The sequence below is a fragment of the Lycium barbarum genome, chromosome 10 (assembly GCF_019175385.1).
Source record: "Lycium barbarum isolate Lr01 chromosome 10, ASM1917538v2, whole genome shotgun sequence".
Lineage (NCBI taxonomy): Eukaryota > Viridiplantae > Streptophyta > Magnoliopsida > Solanales > Solanaceae > Lycium > Lycium barbarum.
In genome coordinates, this window is record NC_083346.1 from 27,858,548 (window position 1) to 27,872,447 (window position 13,900).

Consider the following 13,900-nt stretch of genomic DNA (forward strand, 5'->3'; position numbering starts at 1 on the left):
CAGATGGCCATAGCAAATCATATCAGAACAAGCGTACATGGCACAGCATACTCCCATGTACGCGTATACCTGCCCCCTCACATCGAGGCACGGCGAACAATGCAAAGGATCACGCTTGACAACATATCCTGGCCCGGGCTCAGTGTGGGAAACATTGGGGCAGCCACGAATGGAGTAGTGATAGACTAATGCAATTAAAATATCATAAATGTTTCCATAGACTCGATGAGGCATATCAGAGACAAACCGATCCAATGAAGTCGGAAGGGATCATAATAAATGAGTTTCGGATATCATAGTGAATTACAGAGTATAACCTTTCTGAAGTCGTTCCGAGTGTCAAAACAATTTATCACACTTAATGGAATATTTAAAACAATGTTTGTTAGGTAATTAGAATGGTAGTCAAACATTTCTTTCAAAAACCGCTCGAAAGTAAGACTAGAGTACAATAAGGGAAAAACCGGGAATAGTGGGCCCACCTCGGGACAAGCAAGGCGGTGGGCTCAAATTACATATTTTAAGCTTATGGGGTCACCTACAAAGGTTCTACGGACGTTCTATAGCTTTGCAAGTAGTTTAGGGAAAGTTTGCATGATTTTCAAGAATACAAACCAAAAAGGGCTCAATCTTACTGAAGGAAAAAGCGAGATTTTCAATTGCGGATTCCGATGGGCAGAAAGTCTTTCGAGGCCCGAATCCGATTCTAATACACTTAGGCATGCCAAAAGAAGGATCGGGGTAGCTTTACATACCTTTTGAGCTTTTTAAGCCTATCCAAGCTCACTCCCCGTTTCGTCGAAAATCTGTAAATGGTCACATTTACCAATTGAAAGTTATAGATGCTACGAATTCAATTCAACTCATATTTGTCTACCGAAATTTCGGCAGCACTTCCCCTATACATATAGCACCCCCGAGAATTCAACTCGGCTCAAACCCATCAACAACAACCCAAACAACAACATCAACATCAACAACAAACATTAGAAACACAATATGACACAACTAGTTCTACTTGCCGACATAATGCTGTTGACACTCAATTTTGGCTCATCCTTCTTAAAATTAACGTTTCTGCACAAAATAGCACAAAATACAACTTTTACATATTTTTCACATTTTTAATACGATTTATTGATACTTATCCTTATTTATGCAAATATTATGATTTTTTTATCAATTTATCGTCATTTGAATTAATTTAAATAATTATTACTTTTTCAGAGTCATTTGTACATGCACAGCATAATAGGGCAATTATATCTTAATAAATAATTATTTTTTATTTCTATACAGCACATTATAAAAATCAATCACATTTTTTCTAATTGTATATTAATACTCGTATTTTTATATGTATATTAGTTATATTTTAATACTGTTGATCAATATATAAAAATCGAAATAGTTTATCACATACAAAACTAATTCAGCGATATTTAATTTATCTTGCACAAATTAGCATGATTACATCGCATTACTCCGTAAAATGGGAAGACATATTCCTAAATCTTAGACTTGTCTCCCACTCTTTCCCCCCTCCCATTTTTTTTCCAGATTTTATTCCTCTCCCTTTTCTCTGCAGGGCCCCATGTGTTTTCTAACTTTTGACTTTCTCCCATTCTTTCCCCCTAAAAACTCTCTCTCTTCATTATTACACACACACTAAATATTTGACAGATTTCATTTTCTCTCCCAAGAAACCTAAGCATTTTCCCTCCTCTCATTTTTTTTTTCTTCACCCACTGCCCTCCACAAATCGCCGCCGCCCATCACCACGCCGGAGCTCCGAGCTCCGACGAACCCCAACTTCACCTCCAACCAGCAGCCACCACGCCACCAAACCACTTCCACGACCAGCCCCCCCTCTCCCTTTTTCGTGACTAAATCTAGTCGGAAATCGAAAATCCGGCGAGGCTGCTCGTTCTATTTTTCTTTTTGCTAAACATTATCTTTGTTGCTAGTTGTTGGACTGATTTGTTCTTTGCTTTGGTGTTCTTCAGTGATGTCTCAAGTTTTTAGGCATATTGTAATTTGTTTTTTTTTTTTTTTTTTCAATCTTGATGATGTATCGAAGAGTTAAAAAAGCTGGGGTTCTAAGAATCCAAATCAATAATTATTCGTTTGTTCAACTTAGTATTTTCAGTGGTATTTGATTAGATGTATCTGATCGCATATATTTTTTTTCTCTCGTTTCTGTTAATCCTCGGTTCTTCTCATATCAAGTGTTAAATGTCCAAATTCTTCATTTTTGTATTTGCTTTCTCATTTTTGTTTTATTCCCCCTTCCCCCACAATGGGTCCAATCTTTGTAGTGTGATTTTATTTTTGGAGTTGATCCATTTCGTCTCTTCTTAAATTTTAAGGTTGGTGTCTCTGGAGTTACATTATATTTTCTGTATGTAAGTAGTACAAGTATAAGGATATTAAAGATTGATGATATTGCTTTTAAAGTTTACTAAACTTAAAAAATAACTTTTCAAAAATTTCAATGTTGTCATCAGGAAGAAATCTTCTCCTATGATGTTCACCTTATCAGCATTGAGGCTGCACATAATAATTCTATTCTACTGCTGTCTAAGGTTGATTGCCTGAACCGGACTAAGTATGGTTTAAACTATAAATTTTCCAGGTCTGCTAAGGACAAGGTTTGTGGCCTGAACTGGCCAATGGTACTGTTAACCTTTTTATCGCATTTAGTTAAATTCATTTGGGCGAATACTAAACCCAAATGGCCGATGAAGAAATTTCCGTCGATTTCCAAGGCCTTTCATGTACAAAGACGGGTTTTTATTTTAAGTTTATTCATTATTTTTTAATTCATCCGATAATTATTTATTCTCTTACTAACATTTTTTATTAAGTCTCATGCAGGTATCTGAGTTACTTTTTTGAAGATGGCATTCAAAAGAAGTTCAAATAGCTTCCTAGATTCTTTGTTTATATTTTTTTACACTCTTAAATTATGCAAGCATAAAATATAGTGAAACTTTACTTTTTAGGGTGTAGGTTAGTGGTATTTATTTATGATCTACTTAGGTGATTTAAATTTTATGTGTTTTAGACAAATTAATATTAGGCAGTCATTATTTTTGTAGCTAATATTCTTATAGTCATCATGTTTTGCTAGAGTTTTAATTCAATAGTTTAGCACACTTAAGTGAATAAATAGGGTGATTTGCCTCAATATTTAGGCTTTAGAATATACTCTCATAATTAATTGATTAGACGTACATACTTAATTAGTTAAATTAGTTAACTCACTTCGAGTGCAAAATAATTTCATGTCCATTTTTATACATTTGTCACATACCCAAGCTTCTAAGTTGCACATAACTTTTTCTTTAATAATTATTATATCACATATGTATAAAATACGTATTGCATGATTATTTATGTGAATAGTCATATTAGTTATTCTTTAGTCTAAATTATATTAATTTTTGTAAATAATAAAGCTTTTTTTTTATTTTACACATCCCTCGTATAGTTAAATTGGTCCAGCCAGGAACCACATTTGTAGATTCTGAAGGATGCCTAACACCTTCCCTTCGGAATAATTTGAACCCTTACCTAGAATCTCATTTATTTTCGTAGACCATGTTAAGCTGCATATATTAATAATTTATAGGTACCCTAGTATACCTTAAATGCTAGGTGGCGACTCTGTACATAATTAATTATTTTAGAGTCCCATAAGTTGTGCTTTGTTTAGCCTTTGGTAAAAATAGGGCGCAACAAATGCCATAACCTTCATTTCAACTTCAATTTCCAAACCAATCTCAAGGGTTTCACATTCATTATCAATCTAGATCATCATAACATAGTTTAGAAGCATTTCATATCGTTTTCCTCAAATTATACATACGTTATACATAATATACAAACTTTCCGCCAAAGTCTTAACGCATTCGAAACTTCTAATCTTTGACTTACATATTCATAACATGATTCCATCTTCCAAATTCATCAATACCCATCATAATTTGCAACCTAATAACTTCATTTTCATAATGTCGTAAATTCATACTTAAGCGACATAAGTTTCTACATTCCATTTCAAAGCAAACTCATATCATTTTATCTCCATATACATTGCAAGCATCATAATAACACAACTAACACATTAAACAAACTTAATCCATTTCCATTCCACACACTCCCAACCACACGGCCCAACACCACCTTACTAGCTTCAACTAAATTCATTCAACTTTCATTTCCAATATGCATTTTACCACAACCACAACTAGAATATAACATAAATTCAACACATTATAGATATACAATACATATATACACACACGGCCATATACTATATCTTCTACCCACTTTGCAAACTCCCATATTTCCATACTTTCTACTCATTTCTACATACTATAACACAAATAAGACTTCATAACACAATAAAAAGGAATGAATCCTCACCTTTTTCTCTAGTCTTCTTCACTTGGACAATTGATCAAATTGATGAACCAAGGCCTCTTTTTTCCAAACCAACTACACCAAGTTGAGAAGGGACCTTGAATTAGTAGGAGTTCAACAAGAGAAAAATTTTTGGAGCAAGATTTTTGATGGTCAATTTTTCTATGCCAAACCCGAAATGGTCTCTTAGTTTTGCTCTTGTTCTTGTTTTCTGTCCTTGTCTTATTTTTTGTCTTGAACCTTCTTAAGAGATAAAGACTAATATACAATAATTAGCACATGGAAAATATCTTAAAGGCATGGGTTTGGGCCATTGTTGGCCGGCCACCCTTCTCAAGAAAATGGGCCTCATTGTGCTTCTTGTTTTGCAAGCCCAATTGGCTACAAATTTTATTTTTGCAATTCCCGAAACTAATTTCCGAAATTCCACGTTTTGCCCTTAGCCTTCCTCGACACTTCCATATTAATATTCTTTCACAAACAACTCATGTGCTAAATGTAACCAATTATGACTTTATTTCATACAAGTCAAGATTATTTCTAATTTTCCAAATGCGCGAAAATACGGGATATAACAAGCAATGCCAGCAATCCGCTCCCTTCGTTTTCCGCCACGATCTCGGTATTATTGACATGACCGGATTGTTCGACGTCAGCCATTCGGACCGTTTTCACAGAGATGGGTAGGGACGCTTTTGGTTTCAATGAATATGGTAGAAATCAAGGCCAAAGACCACTATTATCCTAGCCCCACGGTGGGCGCCAAACTGTTTACCCCGGATTCGGATAATCAATTAAATTTGTAAATGGGTATAGGATATGTGCTTCGTTCTTGATGTGTGTTGGATAAAGAAAGTAAATATTTGAGAGCACCTTAATAAAACGGCTAAAGATGATAGTTGGCTAGTAACACAAATATCCGTGTATAATGTATGATACTTGATGGATTGAATGCAATAACAACAATAACGAGTGGCCTTGGCCGAATCAAATAATGAGAGAGATTGTATATATGAACTCTTCTATTACAAGTGTTCTTAGAAAGTAAAAGGAGCCAACCCCCTTAAGGGAGGAGAACATGCTCTATTTATAGTGCCATGCTCCTAGATCTCACACAAATGAGGACTAATAAAATAATCATGACAAGGACAGCCCTGCACGGATTTGGTGGGATTGGACTGACGGCGCCGTCTGACACACGCATGGTAGGCAGTTGACTATGGCAGCACGCTACTGGCGCGGGGTCCGTATGCAACGGCCACACGGAACAACGGCTACTCGGACCAACGACCACGAATGCTCGAGTCATCGTTCTCGGATACTCGACTCCCCGGGCTTGGGCGTTCCGACAATGTCGAAGGCGGATCAGTCAATGCCCCACTCCGGCCCAAACACTACCCCGGTCAAGGGCTAATAGTACCCGGTGCATTCTTATTCTTGCCTCGGGTTTCGGTCCCACCGGTTTGGCTTGCATCCGGTTTTTACCGTGTACATTAGGAATTGGAGGAGTGTTAACCAAGTTTGGTGGATAGGCAAAACACATGGTATGTACCATTATCTTCTTTGATTGTATCTTTCGCACTTTTCCTTTCTAATATCCCTTCGGACATTCTGCCAGGTATCCCTGCTAGGAAGCTGCCGTCCAAGAAAATATCCTCTACCGAGGTTATTACTCCTTCAGTCAAACGATCTTCCAGTGAACCAGTAAGTGGCCGAAAACGGAAAACATCTAAAGATGCTGAACCCTCCCTCAAAGGTATTGGTTCCCGGTTAAAGAATCGTCGTCGGTTACTCTATAGCGAACATTTCCTTTGCTGCGGGTTGTTCCCCTCTAATCTGTTTTATCCCCTACGGAGTAGATTATTTGATCAACACATGAACCGTTGAGGGCACTGCCTTCATGTCATGCATCCACAGTCTTCCGAATATTGCATTATACCTCATGTCCTCGTTTATGACGTAGAACATTGCTGCTTTTATCGTATCACCTGCATTTATCGGTAAGATGATATCACCTTTTTGTTGTCTCAATCGCCATGTTGAAGCCGGTAAGAACCTTTTGACGCGAGTTTAATCCGGTCAAAATCACATATTACGTTCGGATCCCTTTGACTTGGATCCGACCTTAGAGGTTATGGCTTAAGAAATGCATTAGTCCTAGCAATTTAAATTATTATGAAGATAAACTGTACGAGTTCATGTGGATCATAAAATTAATGCCACAATAATAAAATCCATGTACTAGTAACCAGATCTAGCAGCAAATTAAACCGGATTACATAGTTAAGCTAAAAGAATTGGTTACAACAATTTTATCTCCTTTCGAGTTCTCCACGGAAAACTGCACACTGCAAACTATCACGGTGAAAAATAATACTCCTGCTTTTCAATCTAAATAAAGTGGCTAGCTATAATAAAGCTGTAAATTTATACCTTCTATTAACCGTAATAGTTAGTTTTACCGCAAAGTCGATAAACTTAATACGTACCTGGGTCATGTCTAATCTCTAGACACCATTGAACCGAACAAGGAAGGTATATAGATAACAGAATATGATGCCGCAGTCGTTTTTGTTTGACAACCTGTCGTGGCTTTCTGATTTGCCAGAAGAAAAATTCAACGCTTCGATAAAGAAAGTTAAGACAGACAAATCTTAAGGATAAAGCAGTTATACTTTCCACCTGTCCTTAACATTAACACCATTGTTTGTGAAATAAAGAACTAACACAGATAATCTACATAAAGTTGTACGCAGTCTATGACGATTCGTGATACGATTTTAATTAACAAAAGATTTGTACTACTTAAAGAAAACTGACACGAAGACGATCTATTTCGTTTTAGTTAGAGAAAGCCATGACATATTATGTACCAGTAGTGCAAAGGATTTTACCTTTTCTATGCTTAAATGGTAACATACAAAGTAAAATCATATAGTGATGGTCATGAAGGACAACAACAATTTATCAGTGGTATTGCTGTCATATTTATAGTAGGCTTAATTAAAAGCTCAATCTTGACTTATGCTAATATTGCATACTGATAAAACAAACACCTCCTGTATACATCACGAATCAATTCATTTTTCTTTTTGACAAGAATTGAGTGTGGTATTACGTACATACCCGAATCAGACAAGATTAGCCCAACTCCTTTAGTAAGCAACATAGATCTGAATTGAAATCAGATAATCTCAATTGGTTAGGGCAACAAAACTATCACTATTATCCTTAGCCCCACGGTCGGCGCCAAACTGTTTACCCCTAAAAAGGTACGGTTGAATTTGTTAGTGGTTTAAAGAATACGTGAATTGATTTGTTATAGGTAAGAATAAGTAATTAACAAGTGTCAGTGAAATCAAGTAAATATAAGGCAGAAAATGTAATATAATAAGCCTGGGTCGTATGAGCTCGAAGGGAATCCTTTGTTGAATATCACTCCGGTTGGGTACTCAGCCTTGAAGAAATAATATTCATCCAGAACAAAATAAGTATATTATATTGCTAACTGATTTCAGATGCCTTACAAAAGAATGAAAGTCTTTATTTATACTAGAATTTTGGGGTGCATGATCCACAAATCATGTCCTCTTCATTAGTAATATTAATACAAAAGGTAATAATGGATAATAAAGGCCGGAAGAAACTGTCACATTTTGAATGACGTTTGACCGGTGAGTTAGCATGTTTCTCCGGGTCTTTTGTAGTTTCTGCCTCCGAATCTTCTCCCAGTGTCAGTTGGCTCAGTCGCGTTCGGATTTACCTCGACTGCTACCTCCCCCGGTCATGATTTACCTCCGGTATCAAGTCCGCTTGATCACCTTGAACTCTTTTTTTAATCTCACCACGTGTCATGCCAAATTTCACCGTATATAGAGGTAACATAGTACAAGCCTCCTATTGAAGGGATGACAACAGGGTCAAACCCCTTCCAAGTTCAATTTCAAAGCCTTGAGGATTGCCAATAAAAAGTAGGTGCCTGGTACATACTCCAGGTTACTATATATATCTCCTAGACTAACAAAATGTATATGCCCCCACAGTATACGGGCGAGTGTTCATATAATTGTATCAGAAGAGAACGTCAACTGTAGAAAAGTTTCTAGAAACAAATAATTTCCATTACATTTACATTTTACAATGGGCAATCTGCACTTACATATATGTGACAGCCAAGGAAACACTGGGTGAAAAAAGAATTTTTTTTAAGATTATAAAATTTTAACATATTATTAAAAATAACACTCCCTTTATCTTAATTTATGTGGTACAGTTTGAATTTCGAGAGTCAAATTTCTTAACTTTGACTGTGAATTCGAATATAAAATCTTTATATTTTTTTTAAAATAAAATTTATATATTTAGAAATCAAATAAAAAGTACTATAAATAACAATTCAAAATATTTAAAAAATATACAAAGAATTACGATAAAAGAAAAGCTCATTTGACTCGCGAAATCCGGAAGATACCATTAATTGAGGCAGAGGGAATATTTAATTTACATACACTATAATTTTGGCCTATAATTTTCCAATGCAGGATGTTGAACTGACTAGCTATCACCTTTGACCCCATGATGCCCAAATTATTTTAAAGAGAGACCTTCTACTACTGTAGCTTGCCTAATGGAAAAACAGATCATGTATATCCGATGGAAATATTGAGGTAACGGACAAAATTTTGCTGACGTAGTTGACTTTGGAAAGTTGAAATGATCTCTCTTTTTCCCCTTGGGAGACTATATTATGACTTCATGACTAGGAAAATTCCAACATGTATGGACAAGAGAAGGTGAAAACTGAAACGTTACATTATACGGATTTGACGTTTCTCCGCATTGGGTGATATTGTAACGGCTCTTCCAACATTACCCTCATGGCCTGTCCTGTATACCCCAGTCACTTAAAGGCCCACTTTCTAGAGAGGCTCTTCAATTTGTGCCAAGTATTTAACCATGAAAAATTTACCTATCATAGATACCTCTAAAATTTATTTATGAATAATAACTATCTTATTTTTTATTTAATTTTTATAGCTTTATTTTTTTAAAATTACATTTCATAACTGATCCAGTAACTTTTGAAATACATGTACCTCTCTATTCTCCCTCACTACACATTTAAGATTTATCATCTCCTTCAAACCCTAAAAAAAATTCTCTCTCCTCTCTCCCCTTCCCCTCACGTACGCCTCTCTCCCTCCCTTTCTCTATCTCCAGCCTCTCTTCTCCTTCCCCTCACGTACCCCTCCCTCTTTTCTCTATCTACACCACTCACGCCGCTGTCAACACCACCACCACCACCACTACTATTACTACCATCTCCATCTCCAAACTCGAAAAAAAGCTTAAGCTTCTAGTTCTTCAGATCTGAACTCCGACGCAGATAGTATATCAGATTTATACAACAAAATTGCTGAATCTTAGAAGTATTTTAATTGTGGAAAAAGAGGAAGCAGTGGGTTTCACCGGAGCCGCCACCACCACCATCACTATTACTATCATCTCCATCTCCAAACTCGAAAAAAAACCTTAAGGTTCTAGCTCTTCAGATCTGAACTCCATATACTTCATGTATTAATGGTTTTGGGTGGTGGTTCAGTATTGTTTTTGGAGTGAAGGAGGATAGTGGTGGATCGAAGAAAAGCGACGGAGGAAGGAGATTTTTTCCAATTTGTTGTGGTGGTTCGGTAGGTTTTTGGGAGTGAAGCAGAATGGTGGATCGGAAGAAAGGCGGCGGAGGAAAGAGGAGGGTTTTTCCAGTTATTGTGGTGGTTCGGTAGAGTTTGTGGTTGTGGTGTTTCAGTATATTTCTGTATATTTCAGTATATTTCGCTATATTTCAATGTACTGTTTTAGTATATTTCAGTATACTGTTTCAGTATATTTCGCTATATTTCAATGTATTTCTAATTTACGACACACTTTCTGATACATTTCATTGTATTCCATTGTATATACGCATACTACAATTTTATATTTCTTAAACAATCAACTATATTTCATTGTATTCGAGTGTATATTTTTCTGTATTTGGAAGTATTTCTAAAAGTTTGGAATGAAGCAATTTGGAGAGAGAAACGTGGGTTGTTATGGAACTTCAGCTGTTGCGTGATACATGGTTGATTTAATTTGACTTACCATTTAAAATGAAAGAAGATAATATGTTCCATAAATACAGCCTATGTTTACTTTGCCAAATTTTATATTTTCGTGTATTTCAAAAACACGAAATACAACCGAATACAACAAAAACCAGCAAAAAACTTTTGAATAGAGTGATTTTTGATAGAGAGACGTTAGCTGTAATGGAACCTCATGAGGTTTGCATGAATCATGGAACCATTAATTCAAATTACCATATAATTTGAAAAAGAATTTTATTGCCATAAATATAGCCTTTTTTTATTCAACAGTCACGCTGTATTGCATGAATCATGGAACCATTAATACAAATTACCATATAATTTGAAAAAGATTTTTATTGCCATAAATATAGCCTTTTTTTATTCAACAGTCACGCTGTATTTCACTGTATTTCGCTATATTTCACTGTATTTCAAAAACGCGAGATACAACTGACATACAGCCAAAAGCAGCTACGAATTGTAAATCTTCAACTTATAGCTATAGCTTGTTAGAAGCTGTTAAAAGGTAGTTATTTGTGTAAGTTTTACTTTAAACATCTTGCTAGATAAGCGTAGCCCGTGCAGAGCACAAGCCCAACATTTTTTATCCTCAAATATTGCATTTTGATTTGTATAAATAGAATATTTTTGTGCCACAATTTTAGGTGTTGAATGAGAAAAAAAGTTAGGTTTTGACTCATTTTATAAAAAATAGTTTGTGTGTCACAATATGATAGTAATTCTCCGCGAATCATCATAACTTCTGATGGATGGGCAAAAACTTGCCTTGCCAAAAGTCCTTGAGGATTGTCCGGACTTTAGTACAAATTATGTCATAAATTTAAAAATGACTCATAATTATAATTAAAAAAAATGACTCAAAGGTTTTGGTGGATCTCAGAATATGAATGGTTGGGCAAAAACTTGCCTCATATATGCAAGAAAAATTCTGACGGATCGTCATAAGTTCTGATGGATTGGTAAACCTCTCCCTATATGCGGGATTTTTATTATCAAATTGGTCTTTCATTAAACCAAATAACTATGAGTATTCAATCGTAATGAAGCACATTTTTTCAAATATTATAAAGTTCAAGAAATGAATAATTTTATATTTCAAGCTTCATTTATTGCAGCAAGATTGAAGGTAGCAACGCGATGTGGAAATTAAATTATGTAAAAACAGTGAACGAATGTTAAGAATTCTTTAATTTAGCTCTTTGAATAAGGGTATAATTGACCCCGTAGTATAAATGTAAGGGTATAATTAGCTCTAAAGTATAACGAAGGGTATGAATGAACTATTTTTCAAAATTCAAGAATAATTTTGACCCTTTTCCGAAATATAAATATGGGCCGCAGTTGCGTTTGCTATTTCACATCCTTTCTTGGTTCCGTGGTTACTTTGAAATGAAATGTATGAAGAGTACTTTGGACTCAATAGCTCCCAATCAGACTCGTTTTAACCGCTTCTTATTTTTCATCTACATAGTGAATTACACACAAGAATCCAACTAGATATCAATGATTAAAAGGCTAGTGAGATTAATTTAATTGTAAATACTTACTCCACTGGGTGACAACAGAAATATTCTCCTCAACTGGTACTTTGGACTCGCTCCTAAACGTCCTATTGTGTAGCTTGATTGTTGTTGAAACATAAGTTGAGATTAAGGGTTAAACTTAAGGTAAAGTTGCGCCTAACTTTCTTTAATTTTCTAGCGATCATGACTTTAATACACGACCATCTCAATTTAAATGTAAATACTCTTTGAATATTGTGATATTAAACAAGAGATGTAAATTGCTGAAATTAGAGGAGTATTAAATATAAAAAAAAAAACTTTTTTGAGACAAATTAAAAAAGAAAATAAAATATTTAAATTACGGAAAAGAGTCAGGTATGTCCTTAAAGTATTAGAAATTGAGTTGATATGTCCTTTACTAATAATTTAGCTCAAATGTGCCCTTACTGTTCAATAGTTGATTCAAATATGCCCTAAATTTAATGAAAGCCCCAACAAACCTTAGCTGATTAATAAGCATAAAGGGGCAAAATAACCTTTAAAATATGCAAGATTGAACAGATATATCCTTCGTTAATAGTTTAACAATGTAAACAATCTACGAATTTAACAAAATTCATATCTACAGACGAAAGTAGCAATTTATAAATACTTTCTTCTTCAATTTCCTGAGCTTTTTTTTTTTTTACCATCCATTCACGTAGTTTAAACACTATACTTATGTCCTAAATTAAGGATGAAACAATTTCATTAAATTATAAAAAGAATAAAAAGCAGCGAAGCTTGCGTTAAAGTTTAATTATAGTGTTTAAATAAATAATTTGTAGGAATAACACCAATCTTCAAGAGGCGATTTTCTCACCAAAGAAACAATGTTATAAAAAATCAGTGAATTTGACAGGAGGTTGTCAGCCAAAAAAATATTTCTTTTTTAACTTGATTAAATTTGGGAAAATCGGGGTTGGTTGAATATGATCTTGGGGTATTACTAATGAACATATATGTGCCTAATTTTACATATTTTAAAGGCATATTTGATCTTTTTTGCTTATTAATCAGTTAATTTCGCTTATTAATCAGTTAATTATGTTAATTAAAAGTTAACTTCCTTTAAATTTAAGATATATTTGGATCAACTATTAAACAATAAAAATATATTGAAGCTAAACTATCAACGGAGGGACATCATCTCTTCAATTTCGATTTCGAATGGGCATATTTGGACCAAAACGGGAAATATATACTACTTGTTAATTCCACTCCGGTCCCACTATATATTATATATAAGAAACAAATAAAGATGGAAAAAGAAAGAGCCACATGCAATCCTAATTAATCAACTTACCCTTAAAATGAACCTGTTCCACGCAACTGCAGATGAAGTTCAGAATTGCCTCTTTTGCACGCACTAAAGGTCATAATAGTAGTGAATGACATATATATAGGTAATAGGCTAGGTCTGCAAATTTGCATGCACATTCACGTGGCTGCCATGCATGGACAAATTGGCCCTGCCTACTAGCACAACTTCACTATTTTTAAAGGACACGAATGGGCGCTGTTCGTTTAGTCACATTAATTAGATTGGATTGGGAAGTCATATCACAACTTCACTTTTCAGCGAATCCCAAACAATCCAAAAGGCCCCTCCCTCCCCCTTTGTTATTCATCCTAAGGAGCCGTTTAGACATTGTTTGAAACCATCATATGAAATTATAATTTGAAATTATGTTTGGACATGCAATTTGAATGTTTTAAGTTATATTTTTTTTTATAGACATAAAAATTAACAAATTGTGAAAACTATCAAAATATTCT